This window comes from Eubalaena glacialis, chromosome 1 (assembly GCF_028564815.1).
Source record: "Eubalaena glacialis isolate mEubGla1 chromosome 1, mEubGla1.1.hap2.+ XY, whole genome shotgun sequence".
Classification (NCBI taxonomy): domain Eukaryota; kingdom Metazoa; phylum Chordata; class Mammalia; order Artiodactyla; family Balaenidae; genus Eubalaena; species Eubalaena glacialis.
The window spans coordinates 13,171,596-13,185,374 of NC_083716.1; the positions used below are offsets into that span (position 1 = coordinate 13,171,596).

General features: G+C 41.1%; 1 protein-coding gene across 1 annotated transcript in view; it reads left to right on the plus strand.

Annotated features, from left to right (window-relative positions):
* The window catches only part of RAB11FIP2 (RAB11 family interacting protein 2), a 93,619-nt gene extending 80,133 nt beyond the window's left edge, over window positions 1-13,486 (plus strand). The window contains exons 5-6 of the transcript XR_009701231.1: window positions 2,998-3,139; window positions 13,424-13,486. The gene's annotated coding sequence lies outside the window, so the exon portion shown is untranslated. The remainder of the gene's footprint in view (window positions 1-2,997; window positions 3,140-13,423) is intronic.
* The last annotated feature ends 293 nt before the right edge of the window (window positions 13,487-13,779 follow it).

Genomic DNA, 13,779 nt, shown 5'->3' on the forward strand with positions numbered 1-13,779 from the left:
TTTTTGGTTAAGCAAATATATTTCTGCCCATCAGTTGGGCTCCCTCTAATGTTATGGCTTCAGCCACTGAACATGATATCACTAATGAATATAATTTAAATCTTCCTGATTGGAGGACTACATAAAAATAGCATTTTAACTAAAATGTTGAAAATTTTATTAAATGTATAAATATTAGCTCAGTCAAATTACTATTAAGAGAAAATGTAAATCCTCCCTTGGTTGGAAGGCTATATCGCGACACATCCAGTTTCTCGTTTTCATTGGAACTTACTGAGTGAACGGTTCTCTGTATTTGACCCAACGAGATCATTTCCAGAGATCCAGAGATGCAGTCTGTGCCTTGTATCTGAGCTTCCAGATCACCACTGAACTCTCCCAAGCAAAAGGATGACTTTAAAAGGAAATGTCTTTCCATAATATAGACATGACAATTTCCCTCCGTATTTAGTTAAGTATTCATAAGGGTGAGCTATTAGGCAAAAATGAAAGTATAATTTGAATACAGAGGTCAAAAATCAGAAACTAGAATCACCAAATGCAGAGGCTAAGTCAACGGAGAGGTCATTTGGTCTAGTTCACTTTATGGATGAGTAGGCTGTAATCCAAAGAGGTCAAGTGCCTTGCTGGATGGTCCAGGCTGAAAGGGGAGGGTAAATGGGCAGGCCCTTCACGAGTAATGGCTGGGGCTAGCACCTACCTCAGCAGCCCTGCAGTGATTTGGGGTCTCGCTCTGAGGGCTCCTAACTTGAACTCTTGGGGTATGCACCCACCCCCCTCTACCCCTCCCCCTGCCCTTCTAATTTGCCCAGAAGCTTAGGGGTTTTCTAAGTCCCAGAAGCCTTCTTTCCCAACCCACCTTAGATGAGGCATCACTGCTTTTCTGTATGTTTATGTGTTTCAGCTTTGGAGGTTCACGTAAAGAACTATTTTCCTACCTTATTGAATTTTTCCTAAGTCAAGGGAGTTGGATACAACCTCCTAGCCCTTTTCACCTCATGAACCTCTACCCTTCCTATAGATCTCAGCTCATTTTCAAGCCTTTCTTGACCTTCACAACCAGGTCAATCCCGCTAGCGCAGGTTTCCATCACATCATGTATCTTTCCTTTGCAGCACTCAACATAATTGTAATTTTATACGTATTTATGTGCTATTTCTAATATAACTTTCTATTTTGAAGTAAAAACTCACAAGATTTTGGAAAAGTTGTACTGAGAATTCTTGCGTACTCTTCACCCAGATTCTCTGCTGATGACATCAGTGATAATATGGGATATAACTGCAGTATATTGTCAAAGCTGGGACCCGACAGGGTACAATACTATTAATTCAGGTAAAAATCTTAACTTGGATTTCAACAGTATTTACATGAATATTTTGTGTGTTGATTTATGAAATTTTAGATTCTAGAAACTCTCGCTACAATCAGGGTACAGAGCTGTTCCTTCACCACAAAGAAACTCCCTTGATTGCTGCACCCTTTCTCCAGCTTTAACCCCCGGCAACCAATGACCTGTTCTCTATTACTGCAGTTTTACAACATTAGGAATGTTATGTAAATGGAATCATACAGGGTGTAACTCTTTAAGAATGGCTTTTCACACTCAGCATAATCCATCCAGGTTGTTTGCATCGATCAATCATTTGACCCCTTTTACTACTGAGTAATATTCCCTGGTATGGATGTACCACAGTTTGTTTATCCATTCACCTGTTCAAGGATATTTGGGTTGTTTCCAGGTTAGGGTTATTACTATAAACTTATATGAACATTCGTGTAGAGGTTTTTGCGTGAACATACATTTTCATTTCTCTTGAATAAATGTCCGGGAGTGTGACTGAAAGGGTGTGTGTTGTGTGTATGTTTATAAGAAACTGCCAAGCTGTTTTCTAGCAAGCCTGTACCATGTTACATCCCCACCAGCAGCGTATGAGGTGTGGTCTAGTTGCTTTACATCCTCATCAGCACTTGGTATCAACAATGTTTTTTTTTAAATTATTATTTTAGCAATTCTAATAGGTGTGGAGTGGTGTCTCATTATGCCTCTATTTTTATGTACATAACCTTAATGGCTAATGATGTTGAACACCTTTCCATGTGCTCATTTGCCATTTATATGTCTTGTTTGGTGAAACATCTGTACAAGTCTTGCCCATTTCCTAATTGAGTTGTTTGTTTTCTTACTGTTGAATTTAGAGTACTTTTTATATATTTTGGATACAAGTCCTTTGTCAAATATGTGATGTGCACATATTTTATTCCACTCTGAGGCATATCATTTTATTTTCTTAAGAGGGTGTTTTGAAGAGCAAAATTCTTAATTTTGGTTAAGTCCAGTTTATCTATTTTTTCTTTTATGGATCATGCATTTGATATCATGGCTGAGACATCCGTGTCTAAGAAAACTTTGCCCAATCCTTGGTCACAAAACCCCCAGCTGATTCTATCCAGTTGGAGCATCAAGAGTTGGGCCAGCTTAGGGTCCTTTCATATGCAAATATCTATGATGGGTTCAAAGGAAGCACTGAGTCCTTTAGTTCATTACAACAAACAGAGAGTGAGGGCCTCCTAAATGCAAAGTGTTGTTGACTGCAGAGATAACATTGACTTTGCCTTTGCAAATGTACAGTCAAGTAGGAGTGGGATCTCCAGTGAATAAATGGCTGTAATAAGGGTGATCAAGGAAGGTCTCTATTGGCAAAGTAGGCAAAGGCCACATCTGTGAGGGGAATTAGGAAGCCTCCATGGACCAATGGGATTTGGTAACCAATAGGAGGATGTCAGCAGGCAGAAGCTGGGAGTGGAGAAGGGACTTCTGATGAAAAGGACAATGTAAACAGAACTTGCAGATAGAAAGTACACAGTGTGTTCAAGACAACACAAAGCATCCAGTTTCAGAGTGGAAGAGGAGGGGGAAGATGATGGGAAGGTGGTTTGGGAGCATGTATGAAGGCTTTGAAAGGCAAGCAGAAGTCTTTCTACTTAATATTCTAGGAATAGATGGAACCAAAACGAGAACTTTTGGCCAGAAGATGGACTAGATATACTTCGACTTGGGAATATGTAGCTGGCATGGGGCGTGACATGGTTCTTGGACTGGGGCAGGGAGAGAACACTGGCTGCTATGACAACCCAGGTAAGCAGCCTTTGCTTCGTTACTTGTGTGTGATGGGTGCTAACTCATTATAGCTTCATGGGAAAGAGGAAGAATGATAAATAGGACCTGGGAGTTGAATACTCCTATGAATTATCTGTTAATGAATGAAAGATGTGTTTCTTGAAACAGGCTTGCATTTGTCCAAAATATTAGTTATCCAAACAAGATTTTGAGCAACAAGAAAAATTATGCATGTGTTAAAATGACGTTATAGAAGACCATTAGTTATATGGTATATCCCAACTGTGCAAAAAGCCTCCAATTGTTGTATGTAGAAGAGCTAATTCTACTGCCCCCAGCTTTCAAAACTAGGACATTATAGCTTCTCTAAAAATTGAAGGAGTTTATAAAAAACTAAAAATAGAACTACCATACGACCCAGCAATCCCACTACCAGGCATATACCCTGAGAAAACCATAATTCAAAAAGAGTCATGTACCACAATGTTCATTGCAGCACTATTTACAATAGCCGGGACATGGAAGCAACCTAAATGTCAAATTGACAGATGAATGGGTAAAGAAGATGTGGCACATATATACAATGGAATATTACTCAACCATAGAAAGAAACGAAATTGAGTTATTTGTAGTGAGGTGGATGGACCTAGAGTCTGTCATACAGAGTGAAGTAAGTCAGAAAGAGAGAAACAAATACCGTATGCTAACACATATATATGGAATCTAAAAAAAAAAAAAAAAACCAATGGTTCTGAAGAACCTAGGGGCAGGACAGGAATAAAGACGCAGACGTAGAGAATGGACTTGAGGACATGGGGAGAGGGAAGGATAAGCTGGGACGAAGTGAGAGGGTGGCATGGACATATATACACTACTAAATGCAAAATAGATAGCTAGTGGTAAGTAACCGTATAGCACAGGGAGATCAGTTTGGTGCTCTGTGACCACCTAGAGGGGTGGGATAGGGAGGGTGAGAGGGAGGCTCAAGAGGGAGGGGATATGGGAACATACGTATATGTATAGCTGATTCACTTTGTTATACAGCAGAAACTAACACACCGTTGTAAAGCAATTATACTCCAATAAAGATGTTAAAAAATAAATTGAAGGAGTTTATACTCGGGTTGAGACCAAATTCTGTTTAGGGGAAAGATGTACTACACATGCACTGTAAAAAGCACAATCCCTCCTAGTGATCTTGGACAAGGTGATAGCTATCCATGGGAACTGCAGCATGACTCACAGCAAGTTCAACCTAAGCCAATGTCATTGGGTACAGAATTTTTTCCATGACATGATATCTAGGAAATTACTGAACTCTAAAGACAAAATTCTGGATTTATTTTCTCAAAAAACAAAAATAAAAAGGAAATGAAGGAAGGAGGAAAGGAAGAGAGGGAAGGTGGGAAGGAAGGAAGGAAGGAAGGGAGAGAGGGAAGGAGGGAGGAAGGAAGGGAGGAAGGAAAGAAAAAAGGGAGGGAGAAAAAAGAAAAGAAAACCCCTTAGTCTTACACATTTCCATAAAGTACACCTATACTCCTCCAATGTTCAAACGCTGAGAGATGGCTTTAATAAAGAGTATGGAATTATTCATTTTGTTACTTGTGAGAAGTCAATCTAATCATTTTTTGAGAGAGAGGGTCCCACAACTACACACATCCAGAGGGTGGTGTCTATACTCCCTGGCCTCTCTCACTTTAGACTTCATGCAAATTCTGTATCTTAATTTCAAAGATCCTAAAATATAGGTCCCCATATGATTTTTTTTTCTCCAAAATCTTACACCACTGAGCCTTCCCAGCTGTTAGAAAGACGTCGACTCTCAACATCATCAGAGATGAGGATTCCTAGTCTTATTTTTAAAGGACCAGGAGAGAGGAAACCACTCTCAGAATTTTTGGAAACCAACACACCAGGAACAAAATAACCCATTAAAATTCAACACAATACCCTGGATTCCTGTTAGTCATTTTTGAAAAGAGAAATGGGCATTGGTTACACAAAGATAAGGCCAAGATGCTTAACAGCAGGTAACTGAGATCCTCTGTAGCAAGTGGAAGGAGGAAATGGGGGCCCAGTAGAGACAACTTTAGATTTTGCCAGGGGGAAGCATGTCACCTCCATCCAGCGTGCACCATGGCTTGTCTCTGTCGCCACCAGTTTAAACAAACTTTTTAGTGTCCTCGTGAATTTGTATCCTGAGATATTAGGAAAGAACAGTCCTTCTGTGTATTAACGAGCAAGTGGTCAGGTCACTCCTGCAAGCAAATACTTTAAAAAATAACACTACCAAGGCTCTGCCTCTGCCTGAAGCAAGCACGCATTAACTCCTTCAGAGAAGGGGCTGAAAAGCTTACATTCAGGATACATTAATCTGAAAACAAGTGTACTTTTGTGTCTGGGGAGGATTCTTTTCATTGCCATCAATTTAGTACATCGATAGACGGAGATTCTAGCTTCGCTATCAGGTTGCCCTCCGAGCCGAGACCCCTCCGAGGGCCATGCTGAGTGAAACTGTGTATCCTCTCTGATTTCTCCCCATCATCAGGAACACTCTTATTTCCCTTTCCCTTCAGTAACCTGCTCTGAGTTTCTTGGGAGGAAAAATGACCTCCAGGTAATATGAATAGTTATTCGGCTCTGCTGATGGTATGTGAACTGGGGGCAAAAGAAACATACACACAACACATTGCAATAACAACGAAAAACATTTTGCCCTTTTGCACCAACACATCATCGTATCGTATCACAGATTTTGGCACTCTGGGGGTGACATCTAGGCACTTGCAGGCTGATAGCACTTTTCTCCCATGCTGTGAGTTTTCTGAAGATGATACCATGCTTTGAGTTAAATTCTACTGATGTTGGGGAAAAAAGTGATTTTTTGCAACTTGTGCTCTTTGGGTGATCAGAACCCTGTGTGGACGTTCAGGGGTTTTGTTTTGTTTTAATGCCTTTGTTGTCTTAGTAGTTAGAAGAGTTGGAAGTATCTACAAAGGAATTTCTATCTTTTACGTTTGTAATACTTAGAGCATCACATACTTCAAATGTTTAATTGTTAATTACAATTCCAAAATAATAATATTAATGGATTAAGGAGTTACCCTGGGCCAATACAGAGCGAGACACTTTGTCTAAATTAGTACTAATCCACATCATACTCCAACATGTCAGAGGTGACAACAGTGAGTCAGGAAGGTTTGGTGACCTGCTCATCCAACGCAGTTCATTCATGGCCACGGAGGCAGCTGCAAAGCCACGTCCTTCCACCACATGACGCTATCCAAGGGTGAATGTTGGAAACTTCAACAGAGCTTCATCAGCCAGGTAGTTTTCAAGCTTGTGATTCGAAAAGAGGGAGTTAAAGTTATTGGTTCCCCTTCTGTTGGGGTTTTTTGGTTTTGTTTAAACAAAAAGAAAAGGATAATGAATTTGAAGGGGCTTAACGTCGTAAGTTCTAGGTCTGTGTTTTCAACAACTGTTTGCTTCCAAAATTGTTCATGTTTCCAAATTCTAGTTCTGGAAAACTCAAATTATCCAATCAAAGATGAGGTTATCAATGTAGGGTGTGGTGTGGCTCAAAACTCTGTTCCCCTTTATTCTTGGAAAATCTGCACCCCAGAAGCTAGAAATAGCATCAATTGACAAATCGGAAAGGGCCCTTAGCCATATTGAATCCAACCACTTTCATTTCCCCCAGATGGGAAGCTGAGGTTCAAGGTCGCTGACTGGACTAGGCCCTGGGTACCCTGCCTCCCTCTCACCATTGTAGAGATTGTCTGGGGACTGCTCAAAACAAGGTCCTTGCCTTCCTCTCGCTGTCCCTTGACCGCCCCCTTCCTTCCCTTGCCTTGATCTCTGGTGTCCTTGGTCTGACCTTTGCTGATCACTATCTTGAAATTACTTTCCTTCTTGACAAAGGCCCCAGATGTGACCCCATGAGAAGGAAAGCCCATCTCCTCTACCGCAGCAGCCTGCCTCCTCAGCCCTGAAAATTGAATTTTAAAAGCACTTTGCAAGTCTTGTTGAGTTAATCCCCATAATCTTGGGGAATGGAGGTCACTATTAATTTCCCCATTTCACTCCTTGAGTGAGGAAATCCAGAAGCCAAAGTTTCAAGGGTTTCCCAGGATCCCTGGGCACTTTCCTTCCTGAGGAGGAGAGGCTGAGGGGGAGTGTTGGGCTCAACCCTCTGCTGCTAGGCTCTGGCTCTCCCCTGCCTGACTTCTTCTTGTGCTTCTGGGCTCTCCCAGGTGTGCTGGCACCTGTCCCCTGGTGAGTGGGGAAGGGGATGGAGGAGAATCCTCTTTCCCATCACTGCTCAGGGGACTTCCTGGGTTTTCTTTCATTCATTTAACAAATATTTGCCAAGTGTCTTGCAAGTACCAGGCCTTACGATAAATGCTAGGGATATAATAGGAGAACAGACATGTTCATTACGCTCATGTGTTCTGTAAAACTCAGAATTTTGGCCATTTATTCTTTCATTAATTCCAGTCCTTCAGTTTACTCCCCAGTCACTGTGGGAGCACCTAATCTTTGATTTTCAGAGAGAGCTGAAGGAAGGAGGAGGTACCTTTATGTTTTCACACACACGTACCCTCCAGGGCTGGGGTGCATTTTAAGCATCAGGAAAGGATCCTCTCTGCCCCCCCACCAAAATATTTTCTTTTCTGACTGTGATGGGCTAAATGTTTATGTCCCCCCAAAATGTATGTGTTGAATCCTAACCCCCAGTGTGATGGTATTTGGAGGTGGAGCTTTGGGGATGATTATTAGGTCATAAGGGTGGAGCCCTCATGAGTGGGATTAGTGTCCTTATAAAACGGACCCCAGAGAGCTCCTTCACCCCTTCTGCCACACGAGGACACAGTTAGAAGACCCTCTATGAACCAAGAAGTGGGCTCTCACCAGACACCAAATCTGACCATGCCTTGACTTGGACTTCCAGCCTCCAGAACTGTGAGAAATAAACTTCTGTTTTTATAAGCTACCCACTCTATGGTCTTATGTTACAGCAGCCTGAACAGACTAAGACACCGACCTTCCTAATCTGGAGGATGTGGCCAGTATCCCAGTCATGTCCCATTGCATGTTTGCAGTGCACTCATGCCCTGCCCAGGATAACTTCCTGCCATGTGGTTTGATCCATCCAATGCTGAGTGCCTTCTGTATGCAAGCCAGCTCTGTTCCAGGCATCCTTCTCCTCACCTGTGTTGTTTAAAGGAAGTTAGTGCTGCGTGCAGGGCCCTGAACACTTGTCCAACTGCTCATTGTCAGTCAACAAACGTGCACCGTCCCTGTACGGAGGGTACAGCAGTGAACGAGGCAGACACAGTCCCTGTCTCACTCTAACCCAGTCCACAGTGGAGAGTCTAGACCTTGGCATCTTTGTTATTGCCCAGCATGATAACCAAGCAGTAGACAGCACTTCAGAAGCTACCAGAGGCACCTCCTCTTAAAAAATTACAAAGTTTCCCAGTACAAAAGCAATAGGGTTCACTAGATTTTGAAAACAAAACATAGAAAGAGGAAACATCATCAGCTCTAGTACTACTCCCTGTTCTTTCCAGTCTCTTTTCTCTGCATTTTTACATAGCTGTGCTTACTACACCAGCAACTTTTATTTTTAACCCTGCTGTTTGAGAACATTGTAGCGTGAATGTTTTTCGTGTGGTTACAAAGTCTCATTGAATATTTTTAATGACTACACAACATTCTAGGAAATCTCTCAAGGCTCCTACAGACTGTGTTTCCCGTAGCTGCTATAACAAATTACTACAAACTTGGCAGCTTGGAACAGCAGAAATGTATTCTCTTACAGTTCTGGAGGCCAGACATCCAAAATCAATATCAGTGGCCGAAACCAGAGTGTCAGCCGCTCTATGTTTCCTCCGGAGGCTCAAAGGGAGAATCAGTTCCTTGCCTCTTCCAGCTTCCAGTGGCTGCCAGCGTATCTTGGCTTATGGTCACATCACTCCAGTCTTCAGGGCCAGCATCTTTACATCTCTCTCTGTTGTGTTTTCACATAGCTTTCTCCTTTTCTGGGTGTCAAATCTTCTTTTGCCTCTCACTTACGGGACACTTGTGATTACATTTAGGGCTCACCTGGATAATCCAGGATAATCTCCCCTTCTCAAAATCCTTAAATTACTCATATCTGCAAACACCCCCTTTCCAAATCTGTAACATTTACAGATTCCAGGGTTTAGGACCTCATATCTCTAGAGGCATTATCCAGCCTACTAAAAGGACAAATGAGAGAAAATCAACGAAGGAAAAAGTAAACTTGTTGGCATGAAGGTAACTAAGGCAGGGAAACAACGTTCAGAGAAGGCAGGGATCAGGTGAGCTAAACTCCAGAGATCAGTAAGGTCTTTATAGCATAGATGGAGGAAAAAGAGGGGACCCTGATGGATGAGAAACAGTAATACTAACCCCCATTCTCCTAGCCTTTTGCAGCCTGCAGTGTGCTTTCATAACCATTCTTTCATCTTTTAGATATTCCAGAGTGTTTCTGAACCCAGACCTTGATGTCAAGTGTATGGGCCTTCATGTCACAGAAATGCCACTTCCTACTGGGTGACTGGGAGGCAGAATTTCAACATGTCCCCTAAAACTCTTGCCTCCCTGTGTACATGTCCTGTGTAATCCCCTCCCCTTGAATGTGGGCAGAACTTGTGATATGATGGGGTTTCACTCCCGTGATGAGTGCACATTATATGGCAAAAGTGAAGGGACTTTCATAAGGTTAACAGCTGATTTCTCAGCAGAAACTCTACAAGCCAGAAGGGAGTGGCATGATATATTTAAAGTGATGAAAGGGAAGAACCTACAACCAAGATTACTCTGCCCAGCAAGGATCTCATTCAGATTTGATGGAGAAATCAAAAGCTTTACAGACAAGCAAAAGCTAAGAGAATTCAGCACCACCAAACCAGCTCTACAACAAATGCTAAAGGAACTTCTCTAAGTGGGAAACACAAGAGAAGAAAGGACCTACAAAAACAAACCCAAAACAATTAAGAAAATGGTCATAGGAACATACATATCGATAATTACCTTAAATGTGAATGGATTAAATGCTCCAACCAAAAGACACAGGCTCGCTGAATGGATACAAAAACAAGACCCATATACATGCTGTCTACAAGATACCCACTTCAGACCTAAGGATATATACAGACTGAAAGTGAGGGGATGGAAAAAGTTATTCCATGCAAATGGAAATCAAAAGAAAGCTGGAGTAGCAATACTCATATCAGATAGAATAGACTTTAAAATAAAGAATGTTACAAGAGACAAGGAAGGACACTACATAATGATCAAGGGATCAAACCAAGAAGAAGATATAACAATTATAAATATATATGCACCCAACATAGGAGCACCTCAATACATAAGGCAACTGTTAACAGCTCTAAAAGAGGAAATCGACAGTAACGAAATATAGATCAATGGAACAGGATAGAAAGCCCAGAGATAAACCCACGCACCTGTGGTCAACTAATCTATGATAAAGGATGTACAATGGAGAAAAGACAGTCTCTTCAATAAGTGGTGCTGGGAAAACTGGACAGCTACATGTAAAAGAATGAAATTAGAACACTCCCTAACACCATACACAAAAATAAACTCAGAATGGATTAAAGACCGAAATGTAAGACCGGACACTATAAAACTCTTAGAGGAAAACACAGGAAGAAAACTCTTTGACATGAATCACAGCAAGATCTTTTTTGAGCCACCTCCCAGAGTAATGGAAATAAAAACAAAAATAAACAAATGGGACCTAATGAAACTTAAAAGATTTTGTACAGCAAAGGAAATTATAAACAAGACAAAAAGACAACCCTCAGAATGGGAGAAAATGTTTGCAAATGAATCAATGGACAAAAAATTAATCTCCAAAATATATAAACAGCTCATGCAGCTCAATATTAAAAAAACAAAATACCCAATCAAAAAGTGGGCAGAAGACCTAAATAGACATTTCTCCAAAGAAGACATACAGATGACCAAGAGGCACATGAAAAGCTTCTCAACATCACTAATAATTAGAGAAATGCAAATTAAAACTACAGTGAGGTATCACCTCACACCAGTTAGAATGGTCATCATCAGAAAATCTACAAACAACAAATGCTGGAGAGGGTGTGGAGAAAAGGGAACCTTCTTGCACTGTTGGTGGGAATGTAAATTGATACAGCCACTATGGAGAACAGTATGGAGGTTCCTTAAAAACTAAAAATAGAATTACCATATGACCCAGCACATACATTTCTCTGGCATATACCCAGAGAAAACCATAATTCAAAAAGACACATGCACCCCAATGTTCATTGCAGCACTATTTACAATAGCCTGGTAGGTCATGGAAGCAACCTAAATGCCCATCGACAGATGAGTGGATAAAGAAGATGTGGTACATATATACAATGGAATATTAGCCATAAAAAGGAATGAAACTGGGTCATTTGTAGAGATGTGGATGGACTTGGAGACTGTCATACAGAGTGAAGTAAGTCAGAAAGAGAAAAACATATTGTATGTTAACGCATATATGTGGAATCTAGAAAAATGGTACAGATGAACTGGTTTGCAAGGCAGAAATAGAGACACAGATGTAGAGCACAAACGTATGGACACCAAGGGGGGAAAGCGGGGGGTGGTGGGGTGGGATGAATTGGGGGATTGGGACTGACATATATACACTAATACGTATAAAATAGATAACTAATAAGAACATGCTGTATAAAATAAACAAATTAAATTAAATTAAAAAAATAAAAATAAATAACACACACACACACAAAATTGAAGGGATTTTGAGATACAGTTATGGTCCCTTAACAGTTAACTTCGAATTAATTAAAAAAGGAGGTTATCTTGAGAGAACATCACCTAATCACACAAGCCCTTTAAAAACACCCATCGTTAAAGGTCCCAGCACGGTGTTAAAAGAACTTCCCACGCAGCTCGACCTGCAAGTTGACCTGACTCTTGCAGTTTGTTGCAGCTCATGAAATGATGAGGGTGCAATAAAGTCCAGTTTATCCCAAGCATCTTTCTAATGGGCACATTATTCAGTGACTAATACAAAATATGGTTCTACCTAATGTTTGTGGTGAAGCTACTCATGGGTTTCCCTAATTAACCACCATAAAAATTGTGAGAATTTTAGGCTCGTTTTAACATTAATTATGACTTGCAAAAAGCATGGTTAAAAGTTTGCAGTGTGAAATATGGCCCTTGAGCAAGCAGGAACTTGAGTCAGTCAGCTTTCCCTTGAAGTCTGCATGAATGATAACTGTAAAGTAGTCCATTTCTCTGGCAGGTCTGATTCAGGGTGTATATTACACAGACTGTGCATTTTTAAAAACAACAACTTCCACTCTATATTAAAGGCTTAATAGCTTTTTCTAGTCATTGAATTCAGTCTTCACATGCAATTTAAAACCCAGTAATAACTTTAATAAGGTACATATTAGAAATCAGGGTGTTTTTTTTTTTTTTTCCTCTATATCCACACTAGCATTTATAAACCAAGAGATACTGTGTTTCAAACTCTTTCTCTGGCTTCATCATTTTGTTGGAAAGAGAGAGTAAGGGTTAGCAACCTTCCTCAAGTAAACTTTCCCTAGGAGCCGGCTCTGTGCCCAGGACCGGGATGGGAGGACGAAGATGCGATGAAGCTGCCCTCTGGCCACACAGAGGTGTCTGGCAGGTGGATTACAGGGCAGATCATGAAAAGAACACCCAGAAAGGAGGACCTTCACTTTCCCAGCGTGAAAATGGCGTTAATGTCTTTTTTTAATTAGCAAAGCAGTTTTGCCTCCTGGTTAAATCTGGATCAAGACTGGTGTTGCCACATACGAGCCATGTGACTCAGGCAAGTTAATGATCTTTTCTGGGCCTCTGCACCCCATTGCAAACTGAGGGCAACAGTAGTACTGATGTCATCCTGTATCAGTTGTGAGGCTCCAATGTGGTACTAGATGTAAAGCATCTAGAACACAGAGGAAATGCCTCTATACTTTGGTCAGCATTGCGACTCTGAGCACCACCAATGCATACTCACTGAAATCAAGGGGAACAGTTCAGAAAAAGAGGAGGGTGAACAGCGAAAATCGCCTGCACTCCCGCCACCCTTAGATATTCCTATTTTGGTGGCCATATTTCCACTCATCTCTTATTGAAGAGAAACATGCCCAGAAATATATTTTATGTAAATAGATATTATATTTTAAAAATATATAAACAGTAACCTTTTTTTTGGTTTACTTCTCTCTCTTTTCCCAGCCTCCTGCCCATCCTGCTCCTGGGATGTTAAAGCAAACATTGATGTGCAACCTTCTACATCTTCCTTGATCCTCCAACAATCAACGTGTTGGGGAGGAAAAAACTGAACTTAGTCTTGAAGGACAACCAGAGTACAGAAGGTAGAAAAGAGGGAAGAGTATCTCAGGTAAGTTTCTCTTACTGCTTAAGCCTAGAGTTATAGGAGGGGCTTAAGATGGGTGTTGCGAGCAGGTGAGACCAGATGGGTAGGAGTGGGGGGCCATGTTCAGGAGTTTTGATATTGTCTAGAAGGGTATGGGCAAACAACAGACTTTAAACCAATTTTATCACATGAGCGTTTGGAGGAGATCACTCTG